The sequence below is a fragment of the Myotis yumanensis genome, unplaced genomic scaffold (genome assembly GCF_028538775.1).
Source record: "Myotis yumanensis isolate MYYU_CA2020_CCGP unplaced genomic scaffold, mMyoYum1.0.hap1 SCAF_21, whole genome shotgun sequence".
NCBI lineage: Eukaryota > Metazoa > Chordata > Mammalia > Chiroptera > Vespertilionidae > Myotis > Myotis yumanensis.
The window spans coordinates 3,137,455-3,154,463 of record NW_027223772.1 but is presented as its reverse complement, the minus strand read 5'-3'; positions in this window follow the sequence as shown (position 1 = coordinate 3,154,463).

The following is a 17,009-nucleotide window of genomic DNA, read 5'->3' as shown; positions in this document are numbered from 1 at the left end:
CCCCTTCAACCTTGGGAGAAAGAATAGACCCTGGCATGTTATAAAGTGAATCAAATTTTTTTTGTGATTGCAAATCACTAAAAACCAGTAGTGAATTGACCTAGAGCAAGGAATTCACTGAGTGCGCAAGAATTTGGACCAGCACATGGGGGAAATGTTTACTGGTGCCTGGCCCGATGGCCTGTCACTCTCCATGCTGGGTACTCGGCTGCATGGAGCCCTCAGGAGCTGGTTTCTCACTGGGATATGACTACTTTTACTGGCATCATTTTGCTTTCTCTTTACCCATTTTTTAAAATCCTTTTTCTTCATAGCAGTTAGAAGGCCCGGAGTTGAAATATGTGATTCACTCAATAAAATCAGGCTTTCAAAACAAACTTAAAGGTGTTATTTGGCAGCTGATATCATGACTAAAACGTTTCAAGCAGGGAGTAAGTTCAAGGAAAGTACCTCTAGCATCGAACAAACTGTGGTTCCCACCCCAGGTCTGCCACTTGCCAGTGTGTATGTCTGTGGGCTTATTACTTTTAACCTCAAGTGTTTTATATCTCCCAGAGTGATTGGTGACCACACATTCAGTCTGCCCAGGACCACCCAGGTTTACCCTTGTTTGGATGTCACTATGTGGAGCGTTCCCTTTCATTCTGCAAGTGTCCTGACTCAGGTGATAAATCACATAGTCGCCCTAATTCATTGGGATACTGTGTAGAATGTCACGTTCCACTGGCACTCAGTAAATGAGAGCTCTTATTTGAAATACTGCATCTGGGAGCCGGTTGTATCTTCTCACTAAACTAGCCTTAGCTCTCCTCCCTGGGAAACGAGGGCCGGCACCCCCAGGACTGTGCCTGTCGATGCCGGAGGGTCTGGCAAGCCTTCTCTCCCCAGGTCCCTCCCTGGGCAAGAGCCTGGGGTAAAACTCACTGGTCCCTTCTGCAGAATCAAGCGTTGCTGTCACCTGGGGGTAATCGGTCCATCGGTGTGGTGTTCTGGAGCTTTTAGTACCCGTCCAATGCCAGGTGCTCTAAATCTCTGACGTAAAGGTGGGCATCATTAGTCTCATCTTACAATAAAGAGCCCAGACTCAGAGAAGTTAAGAAACATGTTTGCCCTAGCCGGTTGCTCAGTGAATAGAGCATCGGCCAGCAGATCAAAGAGTCCCGGGTTTGATTCTGGCCAGGGACACACCTTGGTTGCAGGCTTGGCCCAGCCCTGGTCGAGGCTCGTGCAAGAGGTAACCAATCAATGTGTTTCTCTCACATCGATGTTTCTCTATCTTTCCCTCTCTCTTCTACTCTCCCTAAAAATCAATGGAAAAATATCCTCAGGTGAGGATTAACAAAAGAAAAAAAGAAAAAAGTAACGTGTTTAAGGTCATGCATTTGATATGTGAATGAAAGGGGCCACATGCTAGCTTGACAAGCTCAGGGAAGGCCTGCATGGCAGTATTACAAACTCAAAGACATAAAGTAATCACAAAGGATGGTCTGAAATTAAAACTTTAAAAGCAGTTTATAGTCAGTAGTCCTGTCCTAGGCCAGTATCTTCCCTGACAAAGGTCAATCTACCTTAACTGAGCCTATTGTCTTTTTGCATCTAAGGTAATATACCTGTGAAATGTCAGAGTCACTTGTAACTTCTTTTTTTCCAGACCCCTCAGGGCACAACCAAATGTGCCTTACCATAAATTCCTTCACTGTTATTGTTATCCTGTTAATTGTTGCTGTTAACTATCCTGCCCCCAATTAAGTAAAAGAAGTGTCTATCATTTTACTTTTTAATCCAATCTCAGAGGTCCCCCCTCCTTTGCCTTCTCCCGCCTCTCTAATCAACAATGGATTTCATATAATCCCCCTATGCCTTCTCCTTTGGTTGTAATGTATAAAACAAGGTGAAAAAGCTGCCATTCTCCAGAGCATTATCCTAATACGTTGAGATTCTGCTTCCTGGCAATTGTCGACAGTTTGGCTCAAATAAACTCACAAAAAATTCTTTACAGGTTTGAATGTTTTTACGTGAACAGATGAGAGGAAAAGCTAGGAGCTAAACTCTTATTTTTCTCTCTCCTTGGCTCTTCCTACAACAATGCTCAAATGCCATTAATGAGGACGAATTCTAAGGCGACGTGAAATGATGAGTGATGCCGACCCGTGTGTTGCCCTTTTTGGCTTTCTATCTCTGCCACCTGGAACAGAAACCTCAAGGAGGGAGGATATTTCTAAAACCGACCTGCCGCTTCTCGGATCTGAATGTTTTTCCCCAGATGCCCATCATGGATTCCAGCTTTTCATAGACTATTGAGCATCCGGATATTAATTGCTGCTGTCCTGCTGCCTCTGCCAACCATGCCCAAATTAAGGCTATTAGAAAGCAGAAGGTTTGATTTGGCCTTGATGTGGGAGACAGCTAATGGCTGAAATGGGAGGAAGAGGAAGAGGGAGAAAGGCAGGAACTGTCAGATCACACCCATCATGTCTGCACAAACAGGTGGAGACTTTTTGGAGAAACCCATTTCTTCCCACTTCCCTAACCATTTTAGGTTCATTTTGACCTGCATTAGGTAGATAAAGATAAATGTGAATTTTAAATTATATTTAATCTTCATTAAAGTAATTATCTCTCTTAATGAAAAATTTGCTGGGTTGTGGTTGTGCAATGGAGTAGAAAATCCTAAGTGAATAAAATCAATTTCATTTTCAGGCTAGCTTTTCTGTCCATTAGTAAACAAGGCACAGAAAATACATTTGCTCTGCATCATGCAGCCTGCTCCTAGCTCGGGCAGAGCCGGTGCCACTTACCAAAGCACGAACGTTGGCTCTGTTTCTGACCCTTCATTTTTCAACCTAAAGGAGAACCTTCACCCTAAAGACGTCCCAGGTGTTTTCATATTGGGGCTGTTTACTGGGCTCAGCAGTGAGACAAATGCAGGTGATAACTCACACCCAAACGGCTGCTCTAATGGAATAGAGTTTGTGTGGTGTGGTGTATTTCATCTCAGTGCCCTGGTTTATTAATCACATAAGTATGAATTAGACTCTGGCATGCTTATGTTTCCTAATGTATGAAAATTGCTTATTTATTTCCGTGCTGGTACGATGGAAAGAAACAGACCGGTTCTAAATAGCAGTGTACTGTAGTGTGAAGCAATTAAATGAGCGCTGCATGCCCTTCAGAAGGAGGGTAATGGGACTTGGTGCCAGCTAATCCTCATTGCTGCTGGTAACATGGAAAAGGACGTGTCATGGACGAGCAGAGATTTGTCCATATTTCAGTGTGAACATGGGAGCCTATTATTGTAGTTAAATCTTAAAATTTAGCTCACATGAACTTTGCTGATTGGCTTAGTTGAAATTTTTGAAAAAACACACAAAAGAGGCAAAAAGAGCATCATCCATACAGAGACAAGAATTAAAAATGTTGGTGACAAACTTTATATTTAGTTCTCTTCCTTTTATACACCCATGGGAACCCTGGCCAGAATGCACTGGATGTCCAAGGCAGTTGGAGTGTAGGGGCCCTGTCCAGAGGACACTGGATGTTCAAGTCAATCTGAGTGTGGGAATCCTAATCAGAGTGTTCAAGGCTAATTTGCTACATGCAGGTGCAAAAGCAAAGACGCAACAATCTATACACTGGGCAGCTGATGTCACTATTTTGGCAAGAAACCTCTTTCGTCTAAGTTTGTATGAAGTAGGTTACTGACCGGCCTGTGCGGGGCTGCATTGTGGGGAAGATGTATTACTGACCAGCTGGTGCTGGCTGTTTTCACTAGGATGGCTCCAGTGTTTACTTCTGTATTAGTAAGAGCTACCTCTGCAAGGCTACTTTGAAGAACTGCTTTGTCTAAGGGCTCCTTAGTGGCAATGGCTACTTGGGCTGCAATAAAGACTCTCTCATACGCCTACAACTTCTGATGTCTTCTCCGTCCGATACCTGGCATCCAAGGAGATCCAGCCCCTGGCAGAGGGACTCGGACCCAACAGTTAGCCTAGTGGAGCAGGATAAAAGAGTGAGTACTCACTCTCAAAATTGCTGCAGTGAGCAGGGTCAAGGAAGAATTGACTCCGACAGCACCACTCGCCCCCTAAAACTTAACAATAACAGATGCAAAACCGCAGTGTCCACATACTCCCACTCCTGCTGGTTGAGGCAGCTCGAGTGCGGAGTGCAGAGCCGCTCTACACTTCCTCCCATTGAGTATGAATTTCCATAGATCGAGTCAGTGACTTACCTGTTACCAATTATGAATTAAATTACATGGTGCCTACTATGGGCCAGGTTCTGTTCAAAGTACTTCTTTATGTAACCTTCATAACAACCCTATGAAATAGTTTCCCTTCCAGTTCTCATTTTACATATGAGAAAACAGAGGCATAGAGAGATTACACAAAATGCCTAAAGCTACACAGCTGGTAAGTGGCAGGGCCGGGATTCAAACCTGGCCAAACTGGCCCTAGAGTCCATGCTCTTGGTTGTCCTGCCTCCTTGATTCTATCATTTCTGGGTAACCAAAGTCACATCATCGAACCCCTCAGACTCTGGTCCCCCGTAAAAGGGCAGAGGACTGAGGTCCTGCTTAGGGACCCTGCAAGGCTCTTTAGAGATGTCATCTCATCTGACCTTTACCATGACCCATAAGGCAGGCCAATTCTCTCCATTTACATGTGAGAAGATGGGCTCAAAGACATTTTGTAGCTCCAAGGTCACAGGAGTGTAAGGGATGGAGCAAAGCTTCAGACCCAGGTTTGCCTATTCTAGAGCTTACATTTCTTCCGCTATATTATGCTGTGGGCCGCTGAGGGGACCCTATGACACAATGGATATGAAAGCAACTAACACTTCCTGGCACATTAAACACCCAACAAACGCTGGCGTGGCAAGTGCTTGGCAAACTGGAATGTTGTCATTATTGTTGGCACCTTGGTCTGATGGCAGCAGAGGAAAGTGTGCTTAATGGGAGGGTGTGCCATCTAGGAGGCTGACCTATTACCTGCCAATCGTACATTTACTGCACTTATCACTAGGAGACTTTAGTTCAGAAAGTTCTGAAAGAGAAAAGACTGATCCAAATTGCTTAATCACAAGATGTTCCTCTTGATTTTGTCCTAAACACACGGCTTCTGTAACTGTAAGGAACTAGATAGGCAAATTGCTCTTTGAAATCTTTGTTTCAGATTGAGAAAATAATAAAGAACTATGTAAAGGACACGGAAACAAACACCATGTACTCATTACCCAAGATGAGTACACTTTGGCAATATTGGTCCCAGATCATTTTTTTAAGATATAACTACAGATAGATTAAATTCTCCCTATCAATCATATTCCTTTCCTCTTTCTTTCCTCCTATCCAATTGCCATCATGAATTTGTGAATTTCCAATCCATATATTTTACTTTTTTAATTAATATGTATGTGGATGACATTATTTTAAGTATTTCTATAAGGAGTAATGTACTTCAACTTACTACTTTCATAATTTCATGTTAGTGAGATTTAAGCACATCTCTAGTTTACTCACTAATTGCCATATAGTATTTGATACTCTGAATATGTCATTTTTCTTTTATAAAAGTCCAAAAAACAAGAATATATTATGAACTGTAGCACAAAGAAGGAAATTAAACAGTGACTTCAGTAGCCCTGCTCAACATTATAAGTTTCTATTCAATTTCTTATGCAATGTAATACACATCTTATTTTGGGGGTCTAAGTATGTCTTTAATTTTAATTTTAAGGGCTTTATCTTGCCCTGGCTGGTAGTGCTCAGTTGGTTGAGCATCGTCCTATGTACCAAAAGGTCGCTGGTTCGATTCCCAGTCAGAGCACATATCCAGGTTGCCGATTTGATCCCCAGTCAGGGTGTATGCTGGAGGCAGCCAATCAATGTTTCTCTCTCACTCCCTTTATCTCTCTATCTCTCAAATCAATAAAAATATATTTTAAAATAAGTATCTTTCATTTTTTATTTTGGAACAGTATTAAGAACTCAAAACATAAACTCACAGAATCATATTTATTTGGAGTCTCCTCTCCTTTTCTTTCCTAAGACATCAGTGACAAATGGCTTCATTCTTATTACACAGCAAAAATTTTATGCCAAGTGAAGTAAGCCAGTCAGAGAAAGACAAGTGCCATATGATTTCACTCATATGTAGAATCTAATGAACAAAATGAACTAACAAGTGAAATAGAGACAGAGTCATAGATAGAGAGCAGGCTGACAGCTGTTGGGGTGGGGGTAAGGCTGGGTGGGGGAGTGGAGGGATTGAGTAAAATAGAAAGAGAAAGAGGAAGAACTCATGGACAAGGACAATAGTGTGGTGATTGTTGAAGGAAGGGGGAGGGGGAGGTAGAGGAGAGCATGAGGGGGTGATTGGTGATTGACAGAGACGTGACTTGGGGCGGTGAGCACACAATACAGTGTACAGATGCTGTGTATAGAATTGTGCACCTGAAACCTGTATAATTTTGTTAACCGGTGTCACCCCAATATTTTTAGCAAAAAGGGAGAAAAATATAAAAAGAAAAGTCACCAAAAAAGTGGGTGGAACTGTCTTGACTTTGTTCCTAAAGATTCTAATTTGTGATGTGGATATGCTTAGACCTTTGCTCAACCTCATATACCTTTCCCTTTCAGTCCAAGAATTTCAGAAGCAGAAAATCAATTACAGGTCTGCGATGACCTACACTGTAGAGTAGTTAAGGATGATTGGTAGTTTTTTTTTTTAATACTTACATTTTAAATTTAAAATGGAATTGAACTGGAAAAAATAAATTACAAAGACATGTCCTTCTGTACAAGATAAACTGTTCGGCAGAGTGAGAAACAAATCCAAGTCATTTCTGGATGTTCTGATCCTCTCCCCAGAATTAGCACTTTATGTCTTAAGATGCCCATTGCCAATCTCTGCTTTTCCAAGGAGGGCTCTCACAATTATGGGAAATGTTCTTTTTTAACTTAGAAGAAATAAGTTGTCTGTTTCCATCATGTGTAGTACAGTAATGCATCTCTTTTATTTCCTTACATAAGCTGGAGGTGGAGGGAAAGAAACACCTCATTTCTGTCATTCTCTTTTTCAGCAAACGCTCACATCCTCATTAAAGCTGCACAAACATGACAACACCTGCATCGGGCCACCTGCTTCTGTTTGTGTGACACAAATAAATTCCTCTCAGAGGTGACATTGGCACTCCGACAAAACCTCGGAAGTTTTGAGGGATTCTTGATCTGGTTTCTTCTGGGAAGGAGCTTGCTTGCCTTGTTAGAATTTAGGCCTTGGTACGTGGAGTTCTAACAATTTAAGAAAAATAGCTGAGATGAACGTTGACAATAAAATCTTCATTAAAACACTGAATTATTTAGCAATGACGAGCAAGTGATTTTCCGAGATGATCTGGATGTTTAGCCATTGTCTTTTTGGGAGTTTCCAAGAGCATGGATTCTGGAGCCAGACTACTTACGCTCAAACGGCTTTGCCATTTATTAGCTGTGTGGCCCTGAGCAACCTGCCTAACCCCTCGGCGCCTTGCTTCCCTCATCTGTAAATTGACATGTGAGAATATAGTGCTTCCTACAGGAGTGGCACGTGCTTCATGAATTAATATATGCAAAATCCTTTAACAATGCCTGTTGCTAACACAGTAAATGAAGTGTTTTTTAATTGTGTTTTTTTTAAATCATCTATGATGTGTTAAGCCTTATTGTAGGCACTAGGGAGACATTGGTGAGCATAATATACATGTTTCTATTGTCAAAGGGCTCCTATTCTAGTGGGGAGGAGATAGTAAGTAAGATAAAATAATTTTCATAATTCCTTATACTGAAATTGAAAATTGCTAACTGAATGTTTATTTTGAAGTTGAGCAAAATATATAAGCCCTTCTTCTTAGTTGTATCACAAATTCTCAGAATTGTACGGTTTGGCCTGGGCTATATATAAAGTATGGATAATGGTTCCAGAACTTGAACCTAATGCTATGCTTGCCACACTTTTATGTTGGAGAATTGTGCCTTTGTCTTTTGTCAACCCTCTTTTATAACCATGGACCACTCCCCTGTAAAGATTTCCTTAGACCATCTACTTTGATCAATTTTAACTTGACAATTTACATGTAAGGAGATCTCTTGCTTCCAACTCACCATTGCAATGGACTGCAATAGATGAGGGCTGAATCAATCTCATTTGATCTTATGTTCTATCTCACATTATGCTTGATTCCTATAGGTATATATCAGAACTGATTCACCCAGAAGACATGGAAATGGAAGTAACTTCAAGAATATATTAAACATAAAGATCTGTAACTGAAACATGGTGAGGCAATGTAATTTGCCAATTGTGCAAATGGTGGACTCATAAGATGCAATAGAATAGTGCTTCTGAATCCACAGTTTATTGCCAGAAAAGGACACACAATAGTAGCAGCATATTGTATCAGAATAGCAGTAAGATATCATTGCAACCAAAACTGGCTTAACAGCAAAGGGTCCGGCGAGGCCAGGAGTTGGCTCCATTGTCCTCAGCCTACAGGGCTATATCAGATGTCCCTTCACTGTGAGATCAGGAACAAGTTACCTGTGCTGGATCGCCTCAGAACCAGAAGGCCCAAGATGGAGTCCCAAGTGGGGTTCTCACACCCCTGTTGAGTAGGTAGGTAAATTATTGCTATATGATCAGACCCAATGTCAGAGTCCTCTGGGAGTCCCACGGAAACTGGGTACAAACCATCTGTCTTGTTCTAATTAATGAAGAATGCTGAAGTACACTGCCCCCAAACGTGCTCCAAAACAGCACTATTAAAAACTACATTTTATAGCCATGGCCAGTGTTGCTGGCTGGTTACAGCATCGGCCTGCCCACCATAAGGTCTCTGGTTCGATAACCAGTCAAGGGCATGTACTTGGGTTGCAAGTTCCATCCCCAGCCCTGGTCGGGGTGCATGCAGGAGGCAACTAATGGATGTGTCTCTCTCACATCAATGTTTCTCTCTCTCTCTCTCTCTCTCTCCCTCCCACTCTCTCAAAAAAAATCAATGGGAAAAATATCATTGGATGATTAACAAAAACAAAACAAACAAAAAAACTACACTTCATGCGTTAGCCAGATGTCAGTACTATGCATGTATTTCAGAAAAAGAGCTCAGGCCAATTCCAGGCCTGCTGGAATTAACCCCTTAGCATATCTATTTTAATGATGAGTTAAATTAAGATTTCCACAGTTGTTTCTGTATTTAGAATAGAAACAATAACTACATATTTCTGAGTAAAAGTATTGTTTAGAATATAAGTGTAGCTCTGTTCCGAAGACTACGGACAATAGAAGTGCAGAGCAGTGGATTTTAACTGATGTCTGTCAATCCTTAAACAGAGTGTGAAGACATTTGGGGAGACTTAGAGACAGCACTGATCTCCAGCATCATCACTGAGAGGTCATGAGAACAAGTCACACTGTAGAAATGAATTTTATTTTCTGATGTCAAAATAATATAGAAACCTTCTGTACTTTTAATTTGCAAAGCATTGACACAGAGTTTTTTTGTGGGTGAGAGAGAGGAATATATTAACTACAAGTGGAACCTATATCTGGTGGAAAAATTGTGTTCAAATTGTTCTTGTTAATAAATGCAGCTAACGTGGGAGAGTTCTGTGGAGGCATGCCACCTGAGACTCAATAAGACACACACGTGGAAGAGGCAGCTAATATGCACCAAAGATGCAGAGATGGAGAAAAGCACTAAACTGGGCCAAAACAATTAAAACTGAACTCAGCATAAATCTCTTATTTAACAACTAGAAGCCCGATGCACAAAATTCGGGCAAGAGCAGGCCTTTCTTCCCCCGGCTGCCGGCATTGGCTTCCCTCTGGCACCCGGGTCCTGGGCTTCTCTCTTAACCCCAGCTTTGTCTGGAAGGTTGTCCAGAAGGACATCCGGTTTAATTAGCATATTGTGCTTTTATTATTATAGTTATTATGGGGTGGGGCAAAAAGTAGGTTTACAGTCGTTTGTATGAAAAATAATACAATAATTAATAAATAACAATACGAGAATAAACTCTGTGTTTCACGTAACCACAACTGTAAACCTACTTTGGCCCCACCGAGTATAGGTTGCATCATTTTGGAACAGACTATGAAATCTCAGAGAGAAGGGGGCTGTGGGGGGCAGGAAGAAATTAACCAAAGAACTTATATGCATATATGCAAAACCCATGGGCAGACAATATGGTGGTGAAGGCCTAGGGAGGGGGAGAGAGCGGGGTGGAGGTGGTCAATGGGGGGGGGGAAGGGGACATCTGTAATACTTTCAGTAATAAAGATAAAAAATAGCACTATAAAAGAAAGAGTAGGTAATACAGGCTGGTTCTGATGGTGTTGTTTCTTTGCAGAAAAACTTTTGATAGCTGTCTATTGATTATGTAAATTCTTTTGCTCAACTTCCATTCTAGCCTCATCTCCTCTTACTCTTCCCACACTGCACACTAGGCACACAAATTTGTCCTGGACATTCCTGATCCCTTGCAAATTAAACTATTGAATATTAGTTTAATTTAAAGCCCTTCTTCAACTAAGTCCCAGGTCAAGTGCTCTCTCCTCCAGGGTAGTGAGGCTGAGAGAACTATATAACAAGAGTAGAAATTACTGTTGTGATTATTACGTATTAATTATTTATGTGCCAAAGGATACCACACACTGTTTTTGTAGTTCAGTCACCCACTGAGTCTCAGGCCTGCTTTCTCTTGGAAGAAATTGGACTCACATCTGCTGGTCTTTTATACAGAACTGGATAAAGCATGAGCAGTCTGTCTAAGGCTGTTTCACGAAAGCCACCCATGGACGGATGATATTTGTGCTGTCACATAGCTTCCTGAGCACTAACGCTATGCGGTGGGTCCGGCTATGTAGTCCTGTGTGATGCCCTCAGGGATTTAGAAGGGGGTATAGATGTGATTCTTCTTTTTCTTACTGCAACACCCACCCGGGATTTTCTTATATTTAACTAGACATTCAGACTCACCAGACTCCCATAGGATACCCTTGACATTAGTCTAATCAGAGGTGTAGGACGAAACCACAGCCGGGGTCCCTGTAGACTCATTTACAAGGAAATTAAATCTACTTTGGACAGCTGCCTTGGCTTAAAAGCCTCATGCCAGGAGCCAGGATCTCTTATGACATCTCCAGAGGCAGCGCTTCCAGTGTCCCCACAGGGGTCAGAGCAGAGTCACCACATGCAGAGAAGCCTGAAGATGGGCAGCACGTAGGACTTACAGCTCTTCCAGGTTAGATCCATCTGTCTTTCAGAGGCAATCTTTTTGGTTATGATCAATGTTGCCTAATATCATAGTTGACATATACCACCTTTATGCATTTCCAAGGAAACAACTAGGAAGTGAACAAAGATCAGACCCTCACCCAGAAGTGGATAGTTTTTATGTATTTTTATTATTTAAAATATATATTTTTAATTGATTTTAGAGAGGCAGGGAGAGGGAGAGAAATAGAAATATCAATGATGAGAGAGAATCATTGATTGGCTTGCTTCCTGCATGCCCCTTACTGGGATGGAACCTGCAACCCGGGCATGTGTCCTGACCAGGAATTGAACCATGAGCTCTTGGTTCATAGCTTGACCCTCAACCACTGAGCATCACTGGCTGGGGAGGAGATAGTTTTTCCAAAATTAGGAACATTGTGAATTTTATTTTGGGGGTAGATTGTTTTATTTCTTTGGGTTGATTGCTAGGAAGTTTGAAGCATTGTGAGGAGAAGGCAAGATACAAATGAGGGATTTATGATCATGTAGCATTATTTGTTTCACTGGAATTTGAATGATTGTGGTTAACACAATTTTGTGTGGTAGTGTAAACGTAGTAGCTTCACAATTTAAAGAAAGAAAGGTAAATACTATATCTTCCCTAATTATAACAGGTTTGTTGAGCAATGATTATAAGCAAATCACTTTATTTATGCTAACTCATGGAATCTTCACAATGATAAAAATTAACCCTATTTTATCAGTTAGACCAGGGGACCTTAAATTTTTTAAACAAGGGGCCAGTTCACTGTCCCTCAGACCGTTGGAGGGCCGGACTATAGTTTAAAAAAAAAACTATGAACAAATTCCTATGCACACTGCACATATCTTATTTTGAAGTAAAAAAACAAAACGGGAACAAATACAATATTTGTATTTGCATGTGGCCCGTGGGCCGTAGTTTGAGGACCCCTGAGTTAAACATTAGAATTCAGAGAAACTATACCATTTTCTAATTCCTACAGAAAAACCACACACATTATTAATCAGATGATTTAAGGTATTGTCTCTTGAGCTTGCCAATAAGTACACATAGTTTACCAAAGCTGTACCATTTTGTCTTATTTTTTCATTTAACATTATATCAAAAACATTCCCAATAATTTCACCTAGCTTTATTTGTCATAATTTACAAATACCTGTATACTTTTCTAATACATTGAAATAAAATAATGTACTAACAATACCCTGTTCGTACGTATATATTTTATTTTTGACATTTTATTTCCACAGTTAATGTTGCCAGGACATCTTCTTCTATGTAACTTTTTTTTGGGTTCTCCAGTTGTTTTATTTTATTCTATTATAATTTTTTCTGTTGTAATGCAGAGAAAATGATTATCTCTCCTGAGATCTGAGAAATACAGTGGGGCCTTGACTTACCAGTGTCCCGACTAACGAGTTTTTTGAGATACCAGCTGTCTCTCAGCCGATTTTTTACTTTGAGTTGACAGAGTAATTTGAGTTAACGAGCTCCTTAACGAGCTCGGTCTCGTAATGAATTAAACTCGTAAGTTAAGGCCCCACTGTAGCAGCACATTATATTCTCCTAATGTTAGTATGGTTTGATTTTTTACTCTATATGAAGATTATATTGCTTTTCAGAAATAGGTATAGATCTATTTTGTACTTTTGCCTATTGTTTACCAATAATCTCAGCTCCGTATTTAAAATAATTATTTTCTACTTGTTCCTAAAAGTGCAATTATAATAGAGCATGTTCTTACATGTGTTTGGGCCAATTTCTGATCTCTCTCCTCTAATCCTGAATAATATGTCCATTTGGACAGTAGTGACATGGAGTTTTAATTATTGTTTCTGTATAACAAATTCCATTATCTGCTAAGATACTCCTTCCCTTTCCCCTTACATACTGTTATGTTAGTATATTGTTTGATATTTTCATTTGTTTATTTTTCAAAATAAATTTCACTGTCACTTGGCTAAGTTCCACACATATGCAAAAATTTTGATGATATTTTAATTGGATTTCATTTACTTTGAATTAACTAGACTAGTTAATGCTTGCAACTTTCATCTTTTAAAATTTTTTTCTCTCTTAATCTTCTTTTATTTTGTCTTTTTTTAAAACTGAGTTTTACATGTCTTTTTCTTTTCCTTTTTCTTTTCTATCTTTTCTTTGTTTCTTTTCTTTTTTTTTTTTTTTTTTGCTATTCTGAATGAAACATCTTTTTTCCATTTGTTTAATTTCTCATTATATCAAAGAACCAAGTATAATTTTGGGGTGTAACTATGTTGCATTCATGTGTTTATTTTCATTTAAAAAATTTTAGCATTTAAAAAGTTTTCAGGTATATTATAATGATTTAAAAATAATTATTTTTTAGTTTCCTAATACTTAACTTGATAATATTAGTTTTTATTCTTACTGAATTTCCCAGAACTCTAAGTAATACCATAGAATAATAACATACTTACTTTGTTATTGATTTAAAATCATATACTTTAAAAGTGAATGGTGGGACCCTGGCCAGTAGCTCACTGGGTTACAGCATCATCCTGATACACCAAGGTTGCAGGTTTAATGCCCTGTCAGGACACATATAAGAATCAACCAATAAATGCATAAATTTTGGTCTCCTAAATCAATAAATAATTTTTTAAAAAGTGAATGGTGGGATGTACATTCTTTGTTTAATAATGTAAGTGAAATTTTATCACTGAGTTGGTTTTGTTTTAGAAAAAGATGCTCTTCAACAAAAAGATGAATCATTCTATTCTATTTCCTATATATTTATTAAAGGGGCAAAAATTATCAAATGTATTTTTGTATTTATTGAAAAATGTGATCTCTTTCCTTTAGCCTGTTTATATTGTATATTACAGTTAGAGGTTTCCTAATGTGAGCTATTCTGCTTTATACTCTGAGTTAACATTCCTAATGCAATATTACTTGGTCAAGGTATAAAAACAACATTTTAAGAGGTCATTTTTAAACAACTGAGAGTAAATTTGCAGATGGGTGATAGGACGGTGAAAGATGTGGAAATGACATCGAATGAGAATTAGAATATTTAGCCTAGGGAAGAGAATACTTAAATTATCTCTCTTAGGGGCAAGAATGGTGGTTGAAATTTAAGTTTAAAAGCCTTATATTTGAAAATGTTATTTTTTGATTTGAAAAAAGTCCAGAGGGAATAATTAAATAAGAAGTAACAGAAATAAAGACTTAAAACGCATTTCACTGTTAGTCACAGAGCTTTAAAAGGTAAATGTTCTGTTTTATAAGCAAGTGAGTCTTACTATCAGCACCGGTGTTCCAGCAGAGACTGGGTGACCGCTGGATGACCCCTGACCTGGAGCAAAGCTGCTCTGCTGGTTGGTGGGGAGAGAGGTTGGTCTGGGTGGTCTTCAGAGTACTTTCCAATTGCAAAACTATACATCTGTGCTACATTATCTCTATTCCATAAGTATTTCTTTGACTGAGGCCGTAGAATTCTAAACTTGCCGTCCCGATTCCTTGCCTCTGGTACTTTTATGCGGGAGGGTAGGAAAACTCAGCTGCCATAGACCTCTTTCTAGTAAGGCAGTGTACTAGCAGAGGTCCTCAAAAGATCAGAGGGAGGGGACGTCTCAGAAACTTAGATATCTGGACAGAGCAAATTATTTAAAATGAGAAAAAATGAGGACTGAAGTCGTCTTAAAGAGACTACTGGAGTTGTTCATTCATCCTGAATCCAGGATAGAGCGTTGTGAGCAGATCTGAACCCAAACTAGCACTGGACCCAACAGCACCTTAACTGGCTGGGTGAGCTCTTTCAGCTGAGCCACCGACAACATGAAGATTCCTGAAAAAGAAACAAATGTTTCCTGTTGAAAACCAGAGATTTTAAGTGGGTTGTAGCTTCTTTACTTAAGCAAAACCTGACTAATACAATTGTCTAATTTTCTAAGGACTATGCTAGAAACTTTAAATTTCAACCTTACAAAAATATTATAATAAACTATTATAACAATAGTATAATTATTAAAATAAAGTGATATTAATTTTTAAATTAATAAGTGAAGTGACATTTTCAGAAAGATTAAAAAATTTAACCTAGCCCTGGCCAGTGGTGCTCAGTGGTTAGAATGTTGGCCCAGACACAGAGAGTCTCAGGTTTGATTCCTGGTCAAGCGCACCTACCTGGGATGCAGGTTCATCCCCGCCCCAGTCGGGGTGCATACAGGAGGCAACCAGTTGATGTGTCTCTCTAACATTGATGTTCCCCTCTCTCTCTCTCTTTCTCTCTCTTCCTCCCTCCCTCCCTCCCTCCCTCCCTCCCTCCCTCCCTATCTAAAATCAATGGGAAAATATCCACAGTTGAAGATTAACAACAACAAAAAATTAACCATACCATGCAGGTAATCAGTAGCTTAACTGACATTGGAATCTGAATCATGTCTGAATTCAACAGCAGTGTTCTCCTTCCAATATATTGAGGAAGGGGGTTTAATTACTTTTCCTTGTGGCCATTAAAAAGCCGTGATCAAAAATGCTTCATGCTGTGATGGCCAGAAGTTTTTCTATTTTTGAAAAAGAGATTTTATCTTTTTGACTCAAACAGCACTTTTTGAGTATAGCTTATACATATGAAGGTGTGAGCAAATGCATAAATTTCGGCTCCTGATGAATTATAAAATAAAAATGTACATTGAAGTTACTTTGAAAATGCAATCCATGTTAGAGAATAATGTGTGGCAACTATATGCAATCAGTGGAGATGAGATGAGAACATCATTCTGTTACACTTACATTAACTCTAATCACATTTTGTAGCTGATGCTCTTATGAGGGCTGCCAACTAACATTTTAGGTAAATGAAGAGCTAGGATATATCGCCTTCAGAAAGCAGGCACCTCTCCTGTCAAATAGGTAATTACAGAGGCTATGACTCCATTAGGAAAATGCTGGCAAATCAATGTAAGCCCTAAGAGCTCAGATCCTTTGTAATTGATTGAGAGATTCAGTGACTTCAATGCAATTGAGTTTCAAATGGAAGAAGCCAATATTTGGCCAGATGGCTGCCATGAATTCCGGAGGGAGTTTATGAATTTTAATGAGAGCAATGGCTACACAATTTGAGTCACAAGTGCTAATACTAAATGAAATATGCAGATCAATATCGAAATTGCAACTTGGGCTACCCAAGCATTCATTTGTTGTAGCCTGATACTCATATTTATTTCTGCAGGTATGCAATTGCTTATCATACAAGGTCTGGAGGGACTTGTTAATGCAAATCACAATTGATATTTGGAATTATATCCTACTTCTTATTTCTGCTGAGATGACCCACTGCATAGTTTAGGATAATTTAGAGATTATATTTCAGAAGTGTCCAGTTTGTGCAAACAAGAAACATTTAAGTTTATTTATTCACTCAACAGTTTCTACAAGGTTAATGTGAATAAAATATAGGATATGGGGATAATATATAGATGAGTCAGACATGGTTATGAATTGTGTCCTAGAAGAACTTAAAAATTAATAAAGTTGGAGAGAGAAATAATTTTAAGAAATGATTATAATACAAGGTTGGAAATGATAAGTATCATAAGAGAGGCACATGAAATAAAGCTGTAATGCTGTTCAGTAAATAGTTTCATCTATTGTACACACACAATTACATAAATAGTAATAAGGGTGGAGACTTTTACTTCTGGTAATATCACTCTAGGTAATTTGA